Raw genomic sequence first — 17854 nt, 5'->3', positions numbered from 1 at the left:
TTTCATTCAATAAAAACTCTGGTTTTTAGAGTTACATGTTATTTATACGTATCGTAATGCCCCCAGCATTGTAAATCAATTCGATGAGGTGTGTGAATGACCTTAAAAACTGTCTATACTATTTGAGGTAGGAATTTCCTATTTATGAATCTGTTCTAAGGAAATACTCTGAAGGGGACAAAAGTTACACACAACAAGGTAGGTAGCATTAGGTAGGAAAAAGAAGTGATCTAAAGGCCCAGCACTGAGGGTATGGTTAAATATACAGGTTATAAGCCTTTAAAATGATGGTTTTGAGAATTTAAAAAAAATTTTAATGTTTATTTTTGAGAGAGAGAGAGAGCGCATGAGCAGAAGAGGGGCAGAGAGAGAGGGAGACACAGAATCTGAAGCAGGCTCCAGGCTTGGAGCTGTTAGCACAGAGCCTGATGTGGGGCTCGAACTCACGAGCGGTGAGATCATGACCTGAGCCGAAGTCGGACGTTTGACTGAGTCACCCAGATGCCCCTCGTTTTGAGAACTTTAGATAATTTCAGAATTTATGGTTTTATATTAAGTGAAATTAGAAGTTTCAAAGTTGCATAAAGGTATTAAATAATGATGTAAAATCCACAGAACAAAAACTCTGAGGAAAATATGTCAAAATATTAACTGAGTTTGATTTTTTATTAGCTGAGGAGCTCATAGGAGCCATTTTGGTTCTTCATAAGATTGAAAGTTCATAACTAAGCATGCATGGCTTCTCTATTAGAAAAGAAGCTATGTAAGTTTTTTTTGAAGAGGAATGATACTATGAAGGAGTAATTGTAGTTTTTAGAGAGAAAATATGAAAAATCAAGGTGGGCTCTTTCCTTCCCTGGGACTCTGAAGGTCTTTCCTTGCTCCCAATCGGATGTCCTCTTGTGTGCCTGGGGACAGAAAACAGCAAGTTTGCTACCTTACCTCTGCTCTCACACACGTAGTAGTTCTCTGTCATCTACATGGAAAAAAGACCCAACCCCTTGGTCTCCTATTCGACATCTTCCAGAAGCAAATCCCAACTCGCCTTTTCCAGTTTGTGTGTATTTTCTATGTGTATTTTCTCCTCAGATCAAATCCCCTCTCAGACTTGCTATTTCTTGTATGTGTCCCCACCTTCCCATTTCTGAACCTCTGCTTGTTCAGGGAACAGCATGTTCACAGAGCGAGTACAAAACGCGGCCAAGCAGGCCAGGGGATTGGTCGTGCTGTGTGGTCCTGGCCAGCCCATCTCACCACTCTGATTCTCACATGGCGCACCTGTGACATGAGGGAGGTAGTGGATGGTTGCCAAGCTTCCTTGCAGCTTCAAAGCCGGGCAAGCCGTGTTACCTCAGTGTCCCAGGAGGGGACAGCTGTCTGTTCCTTGCCCCACGTTGTAACTGCTGCCCTTAAGTGTCCCTCCCCCTCTCCACCTGTCAAATCCTGCACTTCCTAGCTCTTGTCCCTTTTCCCTCGTGACGTGTCCCTTGGGGTTCCGATGAACAACATGTGTATTGGCCCTTTGGCCCCTCATACGTACTATGTCTTCTCAAAACCATGGCTCGGGTCAAGGATATAACAGATACTCCCATCTGCATAAAAATTCAACTCCACGGGGTAAATAACAAATTAAGTGAGCTTCTGGGATGAAGTGCATACTTCTCTAGATCCTTTGTTTATGGTCCAAACAGAGCCAGCTTGTGATCCCCACATACTTTGGGGGAGAGGGGCATATAGATCATTTACAATATTCCCCAAAATCCTAAGAAAAATCACACATGGGCCTCACAGCAAGTCTGTTTATTTTGAGTCAAAGGAATTTTTTTTCTTTTTAAGCCAGCACATAAATGTGAACTTCACAGCCCGCCCTTCTGCCAACCACTGGTTTGACCTTCAGCTCATGGGTAGCTCCCACCATGACCAGAGCCCTTCTCTCCCTTCAGAGTTCTACAAACACCTGCCTCCCCTCCTCTCTCTCTACTACCCGTACGTCCACATGGGACAAAACGAAGAGGTTGGTTGAGCTAAGTGAGGTGTACCAGAACGTTGAGGGCATCGTTGCCATGTTCCAGCCCAAAGGCCACTCAAGAAGAAGGGGATCAGAGTCGTCTTCTGACTCAGCCTCACAGGAACAGCCAGGGCAGCTGGGCAGTCCCCGGCTGCTTACTCTGTCTCTGCCCATGGAGCATTCTGCTTCCTTCTGTTTCATATTAACAGCACAGGAGACTGTGAGCTGCTTAAGGGCAGAAAACTTGCCTTGTTCATCTTTGTAGCTCTTTCTAGAACCAAGCATGGTGCTGAACCAAGGGGACGCCTTCGTATTAGTGGACTGGATGAGTGAACACACAAAGGACAGACATACTCCGATGGCCCTGGGGGCAGTGTGAACTGTGGAGAGCTCGGGGTGACAGCCAGGGTGGACCACGGGCCCTTGCTCTGACTTACTTGTTATGTAACCTTGAGCACGCCTCTTCATCACTGTGGGATGAGTTCCCACAGCTGAGTTTCCCAGCTGTTGAAAAAGTGTGCGTGTGTGTGTGTGTGTGTGTGTGTGTGTGTGTGTGAAGTGGCTGGTGATTGAAATGTGTACCTTCGGGAACGTGTATGTAAAATCGTCTGGCATAGGGTTGCAGTTGAAGAGTAGGCATTTATGTAACACTTTTTTCCCCTTAAACATTTGTAAAATTAAAAGAACCTGAAAGTCATCAAATAAACATAACTCAATAATCTCAGCATTTAAGAATGATATAAAATGAGAAGTAAAGTTTCCCTTTCCAGCCGTTTCTTTTAATTCCCCAGAGATAACTGCTTTCCTTAACATTCAAGGTTTTATGCTTATTCTTTCTGATATTTTTCCAAAGTTGCACAGGCTTACCTATATGCACACATACCCACATTTCCAAATGGAACTAGTCACATCTATTTGTCTATCAATTATCTATCTATCTCCCCACCTACCTATCATCTATCATCTCTAAGTCAGTTACTTAAAACAATTTTTAATATCTATTAAAATTTTTTTAATGTTTATTTTTGAGAGGGAGAGAAACAGAGCCCAAGTAATGTTTATTTATTTTTGAGAGAGGGAGAGAGAGAGAGAAACAGAGCACATGTGGGGGAGGAACAGAGAGAGAAGGAGACACAGAATCCGAAGCAGCCTCCAGGCTCTGAGCTGTCAGCACAGAGCCCAACGCGGGGCTCGAATCCATGAACCGTGAGATCATGACCGGGGCCGAAGTCAGACACTCAACTGACTGAGCCACCCAGACGACCCTCTAGCTACCACCTCTTTTCCAATGTTCTCAAGATGATATCCCAGTGCTGAGGCTGGCTTAGGTGCTACAAATGTGGCCCGAGAATTACAAAGGACACCCCACCAATGACACTGACCCCCCACCCTACCCCAGGGCAGTGTCTAAAAGGGGCCTGTGGGCACCTTGTTAAGATTGGCATTAATGGACATCTTCCTCAATTATCTGCAGGAAATACCAGCTTTTATTAAAATATTTTTTAAAAGATATAAAAACAGCTGCATTGATAGGCAGTTACTGGAGACCAAGAATTATTTCATAGAATTGGATAGAGGCTGGCCGGAAGGAGAACAATTCAGCCTGGAAAAATGCAAACTGATGCAAAGAACTTGAAATGTCTGTAGGGAACAGGGCAGGGCCTGGGCTGAGACAGAGGCCTTTCCCTCTGGTGACAAATGTAGAGGACAACTGTAGAGAAGACCCCGTGACCGGGGCACCTGGGTGGCTTAGTTGGTTGAGCATCCGACTTCGGCTCGGGTCATGATCTCACGGGTTGTGAGTTTGAGCCCCGCATCGGGCTCTGTGCTGACAGCTCCAGGTGGATTCTGTGTCTCCCTCTCTCTCTGTCCCTCTCCTGCTGGCACTCTGTGTGTATCTCTCTCAAAAATAAATAAACATTAAAAAAAGAAGTTTTAAAAATTAAAAAAAAAAAGAAGATCCGGTGACCAAGATGAATCCAATTTTAATACAGTATTAAAATAGTCAATTTGGCAAACTAACCCATGGGCTGGTGGCCTGTTTGTGAACAAAGTTGAGTTGGAAAGCCCCTGGGAGTGGGCGCTGAGCAGCAGGGGGCCTCCACACTAATTCTCTGACACACGGAAACCCTGGCTAAGCATGTGGATGTTAGACACATCAGACCTTAGTCTCCGATTTATGGGACGAATACTGCTGAGGAAAAAGAACGAATGAATTTGACTATTTTTGTTAGTTGCCTAGAGCTGCCTTAACAAACTGCCATAGACTGGGTGGCTTAAGACAATAGAAATCTATTGTCTCACAGTCCTGGAGGCTAGGAGTCCAAAATCAAGGTGTCCGCAGGGTCGGGGTCCCTCTGGAGGCTCTACGGAAGCGTCCTTCCTTGCCTCTTCTACTCCCAGTGGCTCCTGCAGTCACTCCCACCCCTGCCTCTGTGGTCACATAGCCTTCTTCCCTGTGTGTGTCTCCATATCTCTGTGTACCTAAAACTGGGGGTTCATAGTGCTACAGGGGGAGCACCCGGCACAGCAGGCATTCTGGCACTCGTACGTCACAAGGCGCCCACAGCAGCCCCTCTACCTGTCTTTGCTCTACTCTCTCGCATCTCTGCCATCTAGAACAGGGCATGGCATCCGGCTGACACTCAACGAATATTTACTGACTGGATGCATCTTTTCAAGGGCTACCCCGGATGCCATCATTCAGTGTTCAACCAGAGAAGCAGAACCGGTAGGAGATATACGTCGGGAGGTTATTGCAAGGACTTGGCATAGGTGACCGCGGGGGCTGCCTCGGCCCGTGCCCAACCCGCAGGGCAGGCCACCAGGGAGGGCAGGCTGGGGATCTTGGTGCTGGGCTGAAGCTGCTGTCCCCAGTGGAACTTCTTCTGCAGGGAAGGCTCAACTCTGCTTCTGTGGCCTTTCAACGGATCAAATCGGTTCCATCCAGCTTATCTAGGATGATCTCTTATATAACGTCAACGGATGATGCACTTTAGCCACATCTACAAGAACAAGTTGACGCTAACCTCTAGATTAGTGTTTGAATAGCTGGGGACTAGAGCCTAGTAGTTGACAGACCCAAGACTATGGCCCCCATGATTAAAGAAACCGTTGCCCTCTAGTTTTCTCTTGGGCATCGACCACGTAGCTAATATCAGCCTGAATACTTCTGACGATATTGACTGAATTCAGCTCTGCTGCTGCCTCTGACCCTGAGCTGCCTGTGTCGGGTCGGATACCCAAAGGCTCACACGGTCTGAAAGGATAAGTGGCTCCTCTCTGATTTGCCAGAAGCGAGCGGTTATGTTAGCTGAGGAGCCGGAACATTAATTTCAGAGATTTGACCCTGGTGCAAGTTCTGTGGAACCAGAGGGTAGAAGGATGCTTTTTGCGTTGGCCCCAGTAAACATTCTCTGCTTGTTATGGTGGTTGAAATTCTGGACTGGATCTTTTATTCGTGGGCCAGGAGGTTCACAGTAAATTAGGGGTGTGGTCTGGCCTCTGCACGCTGTCAGCACACACACATGCTCTGTGACATGGGGGCCGCCCCGAGAGACCACAGGCGGCGGTCTGGGGGTAGGGGGTGCGGCGGGGAGTGGTAGACAGCACTGGACTGGGAATGAGCCCCTGCTGCTAACTTCTCACCAGTGAGGTCCATGGTCAACGTGTCCTGATACGGACAGTGCCAGGCTAAGCAGTAGGCTTTTAGGATTGAGTGGTGAGCAAGACGGTCCCTGCCCCTCGTCCCCTCCCGAGCTTCCTGTTGAGCAATTCCAATGAGTAGTAACGATCACGTCTTTATTTGTGGCTTTCATTGAAGAGTAGTCGGTACACAACGTTCCATCAGGTTCTGGTGCACAGCACAGTGATTGGACACCTCTACAAGCTCGGCCGTGCCCACCGCGAGTGTGGCCGCCCGCTGTCACCAGGCAGCGCTATGGCAGGGCCCTTGTGGTCCCGGTGCTGCACCTCTCCTCTCCGCAGCTTACGCATTCTGTAGCTGGAAGAATGGTCATAGCTTTAGTATTTCCTGAAGGTTATCGGTTCCCAAGGGTGTGGGTTATGCATGCGGACGTCGGGGGTTAGTGTGGGTTAGGGGCAGGGAGCCTCTGGAAGGAGATGATTGATTATTAATGCCTTTCCTGCCTGGAGTCACGCTCTTCGTCTGACCCTCTTTTCCTGTCCTGTGAGTCCCCTCCCTCGGCTGTGTTGGGCGGCCTGGGTCTCTGCCGGCCTGGGCCTCCCCTCCTCAGAGACCTCTGTTCAGAGAGTCTCTCCAGCCTGACCTTTGCCCAAGCTCTTGTCTTGAATCTCCAGCTGCCTGGTGGAAAACCCCTGGTGGAAACCTCTAGTAGGCATTTCAAAGGCGCAGCATCTGTGCAAGAACTTAACGTTTCCATTATATTCTTCCTTCCCTTTCCTGTCTCTGATAAGTTTGTTACGATTCTTTTTTCTTTATTATTATTATTTTTTCCATTTGGGTCAAAAACTTCGTCATCTTTGACCTACCCTCCCTATCATGCCTGCCGGTCATTAGCCCCACCCTTTCTGTTCCCTCAAGTCTCTTCTCTCTTTATTTGTCACCCCGTCTGGGCCACTTTTCCCGACAACCTCTACATGGCAGGTTTCCCTCCGTGTTAGTCCGTCCTTTCCAGAGCTACCAGACCTCATGTTCATGACAGACCTGGCGGGGTCACTCTTAACTGGGAAGCCTTCAGTGGATCACTGCTAGGCTCCGTGTCCAGACGCTGGGCTTCTAAGCCCGACCCTGCCACTTAAACCAGCCGGGTGAGCTTGGGCAAGTGATTGCCCACCCTGTGCTGCGCTGCGTCCCCTGCAAAAGAGTCATGCCCATCTCATACAGTTGTGACCTGCTTAAACGGGTCAGTCTGCACGGGCAGTGCTGGTAAAAGTGCCTGATGTCCTGGGAGCATTCCATCCAGGTAGATCCTCTGGCCCCACGTTCCTCCACGTTTTCTCTCTTATGCCTGGACTTCAGCGTTTTTCTAACTCTCATTGTGTGTCATAGGCCAGAATCGTTGTTTGCAAACTAGTCCACGCACTAGTGGCTGGACCTACATGGATATATGATGTATTTGTCTTTCTTCACATCCTGCTGAAGACTATATATATACACCCCTGTGCACATACAGTAGACTATATACACACACACATATACATATAGATTCACATATACTCTCTTCTTTGTTTTTTAATTAATGGACTCACTGTTCTGATGATGCTTCTAAATTAAAAAGACTTACTTGGGCAAATCCCTACCCATTGTGTGACAGTAAAAGAGTCATTTTTCAAAACTATCCAGAGGCTGGCTTTTCATCACACTAATGATGAGATTCGCCTATTTGCCAGTGTTCCCATCTTTCTGATAAGGGTGGACGGTGCTGACTGGTCTCAGGAAAAGTTTCTCAGGAGCAAGTTCTCAGGGACTCTCTGTCCCTATGAAACAGACCCGCTCAGAGACACGGAAAACTTCTGAGATGAGCTCAATGGAGGTACTTTCCTGTGATGAAAATAGCAATGCGAGCTCGTGCCGGGGACTTCAGGTTCCCAGAGTATAATTAGGAGTTTTCCCGACTCATTGCACACTGTAATTCATCATTATGTGCGTCCTTTAATTATGGGCTCTAATTGTCCATTTTAGTTCTGTAATTAGATATAAAGACGTTAATTTTGTAGATATTGTAATCAACTCAAATGTCCTTCCAGATTCTTTCCCCTACCCTGCCTTTTAAAGAACATTAATACATCATTAAAAGGCTCGTGCGTGGAAGGAGCCTCGCAGAGGGCACCTTTTGGGAGCCAGTGGTCCCTGGTTCAGGAGGGATATGGAGGCATTATCCTGCCTGTGTCCCCCATAGACCCCCACGGGGCCTGATTCCACATAGCAGCTTCGTGTTGGAGGCATCATGCCGGGTCCAGAACAGTGAAGAACGCTTTTGACTCATATGGAGACAATTTTTCTTGACTAGAAAATTTAAAGGTGACACCAATGCTTACTGAATCATGGGAGAGGAAAGAACTCATGTTAGGGCAGCTCTGGCTTTCTGTTTCTCTCGTGACTTATTCAAGATGAGAATATGAGGCATTTTAGTTTCATGAAATTTGTATTTTTATTTATGTATGGGCAGCAGGTTATCTATTTATCATATTTATCTGTGTATTTATGTATCTATCATCTATCACCTATTATCTATCAATCTATCTATCAATCATCTATCATCTATCTGCCTATTTATATCTATCTATCTATCTATCTATCTATCTATCTATCTATCTATATCTATCTATCATTATCAGAGAGAGAGAGAGAGAGAGGGAGGGAGAGAAGTTGCTTTACCTTTAAAAAGATACCACCACAAACCTTAATTAAACTAGAATTCATTTTGTAAGTATTGTCAACAAATCAGGTCTCCATTTTTCCTCCATCTATAGTACTCTAAAAAAAAAAAAAAAGACTAACTCCCGAGTTTTAACCAGTGGCTTATGCTATGCCCATTTTATTCTATTTATTCTACGTACTTACCTACTTGCCCCCATTGATAAATCTAGGCAAAAAGAGGCAATGTGGTAGAGTAGAAAGAGCCTCACTCGGGGTTCTGGCCCCTTTCTCGTCTCCATTACTCAAATACACTGCGTGATTGTGCCAGTCTCTGACTTCATGTGCTGTCTATATGCTTCTGTCCCTCAACTTCCTGTCTCCAGCCCCGGCCTTTCCTCTTAGTTCCGGACACAGATAACAATCAGAGCTCTTGATATTTCCTCTCGGATGACTCATAGGCACTTGAAGCTTTGTGTGTCCCAAACCGAATTGGCTTTTCCTCTAAACTCTTTGCTCTTTTCTTCCCAAACTCAATCAGTGGTGACACATGCACTTAGCCAGTCAGGCCAGAACGCTCAGTCATCCTTGCTCGTTCCTTTTTCCACCCATGAGCCGCTAGCAAGCCGTGTTTTGCGCTCCAGAGCAAAGCAGGTCTGCCGGGCTCCCGCCGTTGCCCTGTTCTGGCTACCACCACGGCCTGCCTTGTGACCATGACCGAGGTAGCTCTTTGTTTCCACCTCCAGTGCTTGTCTGTCCCCACCTTTCCTCCCAGTGCCAGCAAACACAGTGGCCTAAAAAAATATACATATTAGTTGATGTCACTCCCTTGTTTAAGCTTTCTCATTGATTTCCTTTGTATAAAACTCAAACCTCTTCACCAGCTTGGGCTGCCGTAACACAATGCCATAGACTGCATGGCTTACCCAACTGAAACTTACTTCCTCATAGCTCTGGAGGCTAGCAGGTCCAAGATCAAGATTGGGAAAGGTTCAGCTTCTGGCGAGAGCCACCTTCCTGGCTGTAGACCGCTGGCCACCTTCTTGCCGGGTCCCCACAGGGCACAGAGGGAGAGCCTGTGAGCTCTCTGGTTTCTCTTCTTACAAGAATGTTAATCCTATGGGATCCTGTAGGATCCACCCCCACCCTTATGACCTTATTTAACCTTAATTACCCCCCTATAGGCCCTGCCTCCCTATACAGTCACAGCAGAGGTTAGGGCTCCATGGTATGCATTTGGCAGGGGGGGGGGGGGGACAATTCAGATCACAGCATGTCACTGTGAGGCGTGGCTGTGAAGCTCTCTGTGGCACGGGGCTCTCCACCCACTCTGGTCGTCTCCACCCCAGCCACTTGGGGTTCTTTTTGTTTTGAACGGGCCAAAACCCTTTTCTGCTGAGGCCTTTCTTGCAGGCTATTTTATTTGCATGGAGTACCCAGCTTCACCAGGCCTTTCTCCTGGAGGCTCCTTCTCATTCTTCAGGTCTGGGAGTCATCTCAGGGAGGGCGTCTCCACCTGCAGAGACCCTTCGCATTCTCAGTCACTGTGGGCTGGTCGTTTCTGTCACAGGATTCAGCGTACCCCAATAACGTAGACCCTTAACTCGCTGATAGGGTATCCAGAACGTAACACAGAACCGGGAACACGTTAGATACTCAGTGACAGACGCCGAAGAATGAACGAACCAGCAACAGGGACTGTGCCCTGCTAGGAGTTAATAACTCAGAGCAGGATTAACCCTCTTTCACAGGTGATCAGTGAACAGGGCAAAGTGTGACATTTATCTTTTGATGCGAGTGGACCACCCCTTTGCTGTATGTACTGTTTCACCAACAAATCTCCCCTTTTTCCTCCAATTTTTTTTCATCACGGTAAAATACATGTAACATAAGAATACCGTGTTAACCATTTTTAAGAACACAGTTTCGTTACATTAACTATACAGTGGACCCTTGAACAGCACAGGGTTGTGAGACATTGACCCCCTGAACAGTCAAAGATCTGTGCCTAACTTTTGACGCCCCCCCCCATCTTAACTACTAATAGCCCACTGTCGACTGGAAGCCTTAGTGAGGACATGAAGAGTTGATTCACAGATTTTGTTTGTTACATGTATTGCATACTGTATGGCTACAACCAAATGAGCGAGAGGAAGGGAAATGTCATTAAGAAAACCATAAGGAAGAGAAAATGCATTGGCAGTATTGTACTGTGTTCATGGGGGAAAAATCCATAGAGAAGTGGACGCATGCAGTTCAAACTCATGCTCAAGGGGCAACTGTATTTGTAACATGCAACCATTACCTCCCTCTCTCCTCATGGTGCTTTCGTCTTGCAAGACCGAAACTCTCCACCCGTTAGGCAGGAGCCCCCCTTTTCCTCTCCTGCCCAGCCCCTGGCTACTGTCGTTCTACTTTCTGTCTCTGTCAAAAATGCTTTCTACTAAGACTCATCTACTTGGTCTACAGGCTTATGACGTTATGCTTCTTCCCTTTTGCTGTGAACACACAGTTCAGTCAGGAGTCTGAATGTGAGTGGTGTAAAACACCGTACAAAACTTATCTGTCATCTGTTAATGACATTGTAATTATTGTTCTTTTGGGTTTTTTTTAAAGTTTATTTATTTATTTTTGAGAGAGAGAGAGAGCGAGCGCGTGAGCTGGGGAGGAGCAGAGAGACTGAGAGAGAGAATCCCAAACAGTGCAGAGCCTGACACGGGGCCTGATTCCACGAACCGTGAGATCATGGCCTGGGCCAAAACCAAGAGTTGGATGCTTAACCGACTGAGCCACCCAGGCATCCTTGTAATTATTCTTAATAAAGTGAATATCAATGTCAGAGACCCATGTAGAGTTGTCCTTTCTAGAAGCACTTTAATGGGGAGGGATAAATGGTACAAACCATTTTCAAAATTGGGAACTGAGCAGAAACACTGCTTCACTCTGCAAAACCTTCCCGAGAGCTCCTCGTGGTCCAGGGACCGTGCTGGACGCCGCACATGAAGAAGTGTGTAGTACAGAGATCACAGGCTAGCGGACAGGGGCAGGTAGACGATGACTAGAAGAAAGGGACGCCTTTGCTGTGCCGCTCCTGCCACAGGTTGGATGGGATCGCAGAGGCGTGCGGTCAGTTCTGTGGGGCGATGATGGTGGGAAGGGAAGGCTGGTGGTCATGTCACGTTGTGGGGTGTTTACGCGGCAGAATGAACCCGTGAGCAAAGGCCTGGAGGCTAGAGAAAGGCTGGGGCTTTCAGGGAGCCACGCTTTGGCCCGCTGAAGCAGGAGTTACAAGGAGAACATGCCTGGCCCAAAGCCTTTCACATAGTAGGCACTCAGTTAATGTTTAGTAAATAAATGAGTGGGTCACAATGGCCTGGGGGGTGGGCTTGAGACTTCGAGAGAGGGGCAAGATCATGGAGGGCCTTGTGTGCCTTGCTGGGGACCGCGATGGCATGGAGAGGTGGCCCCGGGGGATTTCTCTAAGCAGCGCAGAGGGAGAGACAGGCAGGTGAAACGCCACCACCTGGGCGCTGATTGGAACGTGTAAGCACGATTAAGTTGAATGCATGTGTTGGAGAAAGTTGGGAAGTGTGTGTGTGTGTGCGTGTGTGCACTTGAGTTGGAATACGTATGTCTATGTTTGGGGGAGTGTATGTGTATGTTTGGGGGAGTAAGTTGGAATGTGTGTGTGTGTGTGTGTGCAAGTGATTTGGGGTGTGTGCGCGTGCGCTGGAATGGCCTATATGTTAGTGCAGTGGAGCGTGTGTGTGTGCATGTGCACACACATGCGTAAATGCGAGTGAGCGGTGAGGAATGCTTTCTACTGAGACTCATTTATTTGGCCTGAAGGCTCATGAAGTTATCCTTGTGCCTTACTTCCGATCACATGCTCCAAGTCACATGCAGAAATGGGCAGAACAGCTCAGACCAGTGATTCCGTCCTGACTCATGCTAAGCCGCTTCCAGCCAAGTTAATTAACTGCTCCCTCCTCGTGCTCACACAGCCCTTTGCTCTATAACACTTGTCACACCACTGTTCTTAAGGGTTTATGTAATACTTTCCCCTTGCTAGCCTGTGAAATCCCTAAGGACGGAAAAGTGTGTCATTTCTCTTTCTGTCCCCAAAGCCTTTTCGGGCACGTAGTAGGTTCTCAGCTAATGTTTGTTAACAAACTAAAGGAAAAGCAGCTGTTTTGTAACTTATTTAGCCAAAATTGGCTGGTTACTTAGAAAATCTCATTATTGCCTCCTGGACTTAGGAAACAACAGTAATAATGGTTACCATTTTTTAAGAACCTACTACGTGCCAATTACAATGCCAGGTACATTATGTGCAGTGTTTTTTTTAAAAAAATGTTTATTTATTTATTTTGGGAGCCGGTGGGGTGGGGTGGGGGAGGGGAAGGAGCAGAGTTGGGGGGGGGCGGGGGAGAGAGAATCAAGCAGGTTCCACTCAGTGCAGAGCCTGATGCGGGGCTTGATCCCACCACCGTGAGATCATGACCTGAGCCGAAATCAAGAGTCGGATGCTTAACTGACTGAGCCCTCCAGACATCTCTCATGTACGGTATTTTTTAAAGTCCCCCGAGGTTCAAAAATCCTAGGAGGTAAATATTATCAAGTGCCTTCTACAGATGACACAGGTAGGCTCTCTAAGGTGAAGTAACTTGCCAGATCACAGTTGGAAAATAGATACAGCTGGAACCAAAGCCTGTGGCCTTAATTCGTGTGCTCTCCATCCTGCTGTTCCCCGCGGTGCCCTATCCCCAGCTCTCTCTTCCCCGCACAATGGGAAAAGTTGCTCCTTTTCCTGTAAGGAATAAGAGGGTTTAATTTGGTCAAAGGGCAACAGTGTTTCCTCTGTGCTCAAAAGGAGGTTTGGCCAATCACAGAAAGGGAACCAAAAACAATATTATCCCAGAGACATGGCCAGTCTGGGTTAGTGCCAGCTCTGGATGCTGTGGGCTGGTTCCCAGGAGTGCAGGAAGAATGATAATCGTTCAGTTGAGATCCAAGTTCATGGCGGTGGGATGAGGCTAGAGATTCTCTTTCCCTCAAATGTTTGCCTTTTTCTTTTCTTCCCCAAGGATCTGGACAGGATGTTTTCTACCCCCTGGGGAGCCACTTCCCAATTCTACTGTTACTGGGTTGAAGACTTCAAATTTATTGTGGGTTTCCTGTTTCCAACTCTGTGTTGGTTACTTTGGTGGATTTAGACAAAAGGGTGAGGCGTTTCTATCTCCAGATTGCCTCGCATATATAGTTGGTATTCTACTAATATTCTATTTGTCGATGGGTTCTCATTGGCTAGTTACTCTTTGCAAGTCTCCATGCATGGATAAATCACGGTTCATCTTTTCAGTCTCCTCAGCTCTTTTCTAGGTGGGTTTCTCATTGTCAGGGGTAACCCAGGGAGGCGGAGGAAGCACAGAGGGGCTTACAGCAGAGACAGGTGGGGGCATCTGAGGGAAGTCTTCTAGCCAGTTCCTTCCTTCCTGACTTTTCTACACTCTCCAGCTTGGATGACTCATCCACACAGACTTTTCATTTAGTGTCTTGGGTCTGAAGGGCACCTCCCAGGCAGCCTTCTGCTGTGGGAACCAGGCAGAAGCCAACATGGGGGTATGAATTTGGGGGAAGTCAGTGATTTCAGGGCTCCTGGAAGGTATCCTACTTCTGAAGTCACTTCCTGGATATTATTTTTATTCTCTCAGCTTTGGGCTCAGATCTCTAGATATGCTGTTTGTCACCTCTCTCATTTCATATTATTGATGTGTCGGGGCTTTGGCAAAGGTTTTGTGGTTGTTGTTGTTTGTTTTTAAAAAAATTTTATCGATGGGAAATCCTCAGACACCTCTTTCGTAGGCCCCAGGTCACAGAGTTTTGGGCAACTTGTAGGGAAAGCAGGGCATGAATTTGGTGAAACCTGAAGTCAGTAAAGGTCACTCTTCTGGGGAGACACTGAGTTCTGCACAGATCTGTCCACAGAGGATAGAACTAAAGAACATGGCTCTGAATCCAAACTGTGAGTGAGTTCAAGAGTCAACTCTCCTACCTACTAGTTGTGGGACCTTGGGTAGGTTAAGTAACTTGTTTGAGCCTTAATTTACTCATACGTAAATTAGCAATGATCGTAATTCCTAACCTCACAGGGTCGCTGTCAGCGTTCAATGAAGCAATAGATATAGAACACTAAAAATGGTACATGACACATAGTAAACACTCATTAAAAAGCTATTGTTAATACTTGGTTGCTAAAGGTCTGTCCTACCTGGTGTGTCAACCTTTGTCAAATAAATCCTCTGGGATTTAGCATTAGGAACCTATGCCTGCAGAAAGTCAGGGTGGGAGGAACCTTAGAGATTGTCTAATCCAAACATCTCTTTTGTAGATGAGGAAATGTAGGCCCCGGGTTACAGAGTGAGTGACTGAGGCATGAGAAAAGAGCGTCCAGTCTGCTGCCCAGGACGCATTTCTCACAAAGCTGGCCACCCTCCAGGTGTGACCTCACATCTCCCTGTAAATCCATCTCCCGACAACCACTTGTACACTTCCAATTTCTATTAGAGTCTCTCAGATAACGAGGTAGGTTGTGTTAAAAAACCCCAGTGAAGTGAAGAAACTGCCCAGCCGCTGGCCTCCAGCTTGGTTTTGGTGAGGGGAGCTCAGTGGAGTCTGAGAGACTGGGAGACCCATGGGTAAAGGAGAGGCCTTGGGGCAATTTGACATGGAATGAGAAATGCAAAAATTCTCAAAGACGTCGACGGACATCTTATTTTTAAATCAAAGACTTGGGTAAAATGTTGTCATGATGCTTCCTGCAATGCTGAGGCACGTTCTTAACAAGAGCAACACTTCCTAGCTTCTTTCTTTCTTTCTTTCTTTCTTTCTTTCTTTCTTTCTTTCTTTCTTTCTTTCTTTCTTTCTTTCTTTCTTTCTTTCTGAAGGCCTCAGTTCATTGGCCTCAGACATAATTAGAGCGACATCAGGAAAACCGGACTCCTTTGAAAAAAAAGTGTAAAAATAAGACAACCAAATCTTGGAGAAAGTTTCCTTTCTGGGGGAGAGAACTTTACTCAACATCCTATCAGCTTGAACGCATTCCAGTCTTTTTTCTATAAATGCCAAGTCTTATAAAATTGAAACTACAGAGCTAAACATTTCTAAGAAAACCCAAGTCCTGTTCTTGGTTCAGTCAGGGACTTGCTGACTTTTCTCAGGGAAGTCAGTCTGGAGAGCATTGCATCCTTACATTGAGGGTTGGCATCTGCTTCTGCGATGGAGTGTGGTAGAATGGAGAAAGTATGTTCTGGAGCCAAAAGGTCTGGATTGAAACCAGAATTTAAGCCTGAGCTCTGCTTCCCCATTTGTTGGATGACCTTGAGAAAGTGTCTTAACCTTTCTGGATCTGTTTTCTAGCCTTTATAAAATACATTACTGCCACACAGAGGTTGCATATGCTGTTGAATGTGTACTGTGCCCAGCCTCGACGAAGGCGAAAGGTTTCCAGGGCCTCATGCGAGAAAATATCTCATCTATATGGTCTTCAGTTGCAGTTTGGTTGATTGACTTATGCCAATTTACAGTTGTGGGTTGATTGAGAATCTTTGTTGTTTTTCTTTATGCTGGCTCCCCAGGTCCTCTTCTCTCCATGGTGACAGGGGTACTTAGCAGACCATTATATCCTTCTGTTTTTATTAATCAAACCATCCAAACCCGCCTAGATCCCAGGAGACCCTGCATGGATGGTGGGGGTGGTAGGAGAGTGAACGTTCCCAGCCCAAGGATGTTCACAGCTGAAGGGAGCCATGACTTGTGTGCGGAACTCTGCTTCTCTGCCCTGAGTCATCTGATTAGCTGCTTCATTTTTAAGGGAGGAAATTTAATTTTGGGTCCTCTTTGGAACATTCAGGGGACTCTTGCCATGTTCAGAACAGCCTTGAGCTATAACCTCATGAGGCCCCTGATGTGTCTGTGTGTCTGCTTTGGGCCAGACCCAAGGTTGTGCCCTGTGTCTTATCCACAGTGAGGGTGGAGGGTGGGGAGGGTCAATGTTTATCTTGGTGGACCTCACTTGAGCTGGACACTGCTGCTTTGTTGGCTCAGGCTGAAGTATGGTTCTCCTTTTTTAATTGGCTAGGGACTCTCCCCCAGGCACTTGGTCTGCCAATGATTTTGGCCCCTGCTGCTCAGACCCTTGGGGATCATAAAGAGAGCATATTTCCCTCTGTCTGCCCCAACCCAGCAGCAGTCAGTTATGAGTGGCATGCATGGTTGCAAGAACTATCAGACCAAAGGTCTAGCCAGCGACCTGGAACTTTCCTTCTTTCCCTAGCGGGGAAGGCTCCCTGAGCAGGTGGGCTTGTTAGAATATGTACAGCCTGTGACAAACAACTCCAGGGACCAGAACTAGGTGGCCCGTTTGCTGACTAGCCCAGGCTGGTGAAGCGTAGGGCTATTATCATGTTAAGGATTAAACAAACTAATATATTAGATTGAAATACATGTAATTGCTGACGTTTTAACTGTTTTGAATCTATAACGTAACAAAGATAGCAGAGTGCTCTAAAAATATGGCTCAACTATGTGCTATTTGCCAGAAACGCACTTCAAATGTAATGATAAAGCCATGTTGAAAGAAAAAGGATGAAAAAAAGTTATGTTATGCAAATATTAACCCAAAGAGAACAGGAATGGCTGTATTAATAGATGTGAAAATCCTTAACAAAAAATTAGCGAATAGAATACAATAATGTAAAAAAGAATTGTATACTATGACCAAGTGGGATTTATTCCAGGTATGTAAAGATGGTTCAGTATGGAAAATCATAGGATCATATTAATTGATATGGAAATAGCACTTACAAAATCCAAAACCCACTCATGATAAGCACTCTAAGCAAGTTAGCAATAGAAGTGAGTTACCTCAACTTGATAAAGAGCATTTAGAAAAAGTCTACAGTTAATAGCACACTCAATTGTGAAAGACCAAATGCTTTTTCCCCAAGACGATGCCATTTATAATCACTCAAAAACACTGAAGTGTAAATCTAATAAAACTTGCACAGAACTTGTATGCTGAGGACACCTAGGTGTCTCAGTTGGTTAAGTGTCTGACTTTGGCTCAGGTCATGATCTCCCACTTCATGGGTTAGGGCCCCGCATCGGGGCTTATTCTCTGATAGCTCAGAGCTTGGAGCCTGCTTCTGATTCTGTGTCTCTGTCTCTCTCTGCCCCCATCCCTGCTCATGCTCTGTTTCTCTGTCTCTCTCTCTCTCTCAAAATAAACACTATATATAAAAGAATTTATATGCTGAAATTTGTAAAGCACCAAGGAAAGAATCAAAAGAACTAAATAAATGGAGAGACATACTATGTTCATGGATTAGAAAATTCGATGTAGCAAAGATGCCAATTCTCCCCAAACTGATATACAGGTTTAACACAACTTCTATCAGAATTTTAGCAATGTTTAAAAAATTTTTAATGTTTATTTATTATTGAAA

The 17854-nt window shown here is 46.2% G+C and overlaps 1 protein-coding gene and 1 long non-coding RNA gene across 9 annotated transcripts in view; one reads left to right on the top strand and one right to left on the bottom strand.

Annotated features, from left to right (window-relative positions):
- DDR2 (discoidin domain receptor tyrosine kinase 2) overlaps positions 1–17854 on the top strand; it is a 155789-nt gene that overhangs the window by 34002 nt on the left and 103933 nt on the right. The gene's annotated exons all lie outside the window — the stretch shown is intronic.
- LOC131496195 (uncharacterized) lies at positions 5793–8701 on the bottom strand. The gene is made up of 2 exons (XR_009254375.1): positions 8556–8701; positions 5793–6011 (listed from the first exon to the last, which is right to left on the bottom strand). It is a non-coding gene; the product is annotated as an uncharacterized LOC131496195 (long non-coding RNA).

The sequence above is a fragment of the Neofelis nebulosa genome, chromosome 15 (assembly GCF_028018385.1).
Source record: "Neofelis nebulosa isolate mNeoNeb1 chromosome 15, mNeoNeb1.pri, whole genome shotgun sequence".
NCBI lineage: Eukaryota > Metazoa > Chordata > Mammalia > Carnivora > Felidae > Neofelis > Neofelis nebulosa.
Note: the sequence above shows the minus strand (reverse complement) of the source record. Positions and strands in the feature narration are given on the sequence as shown.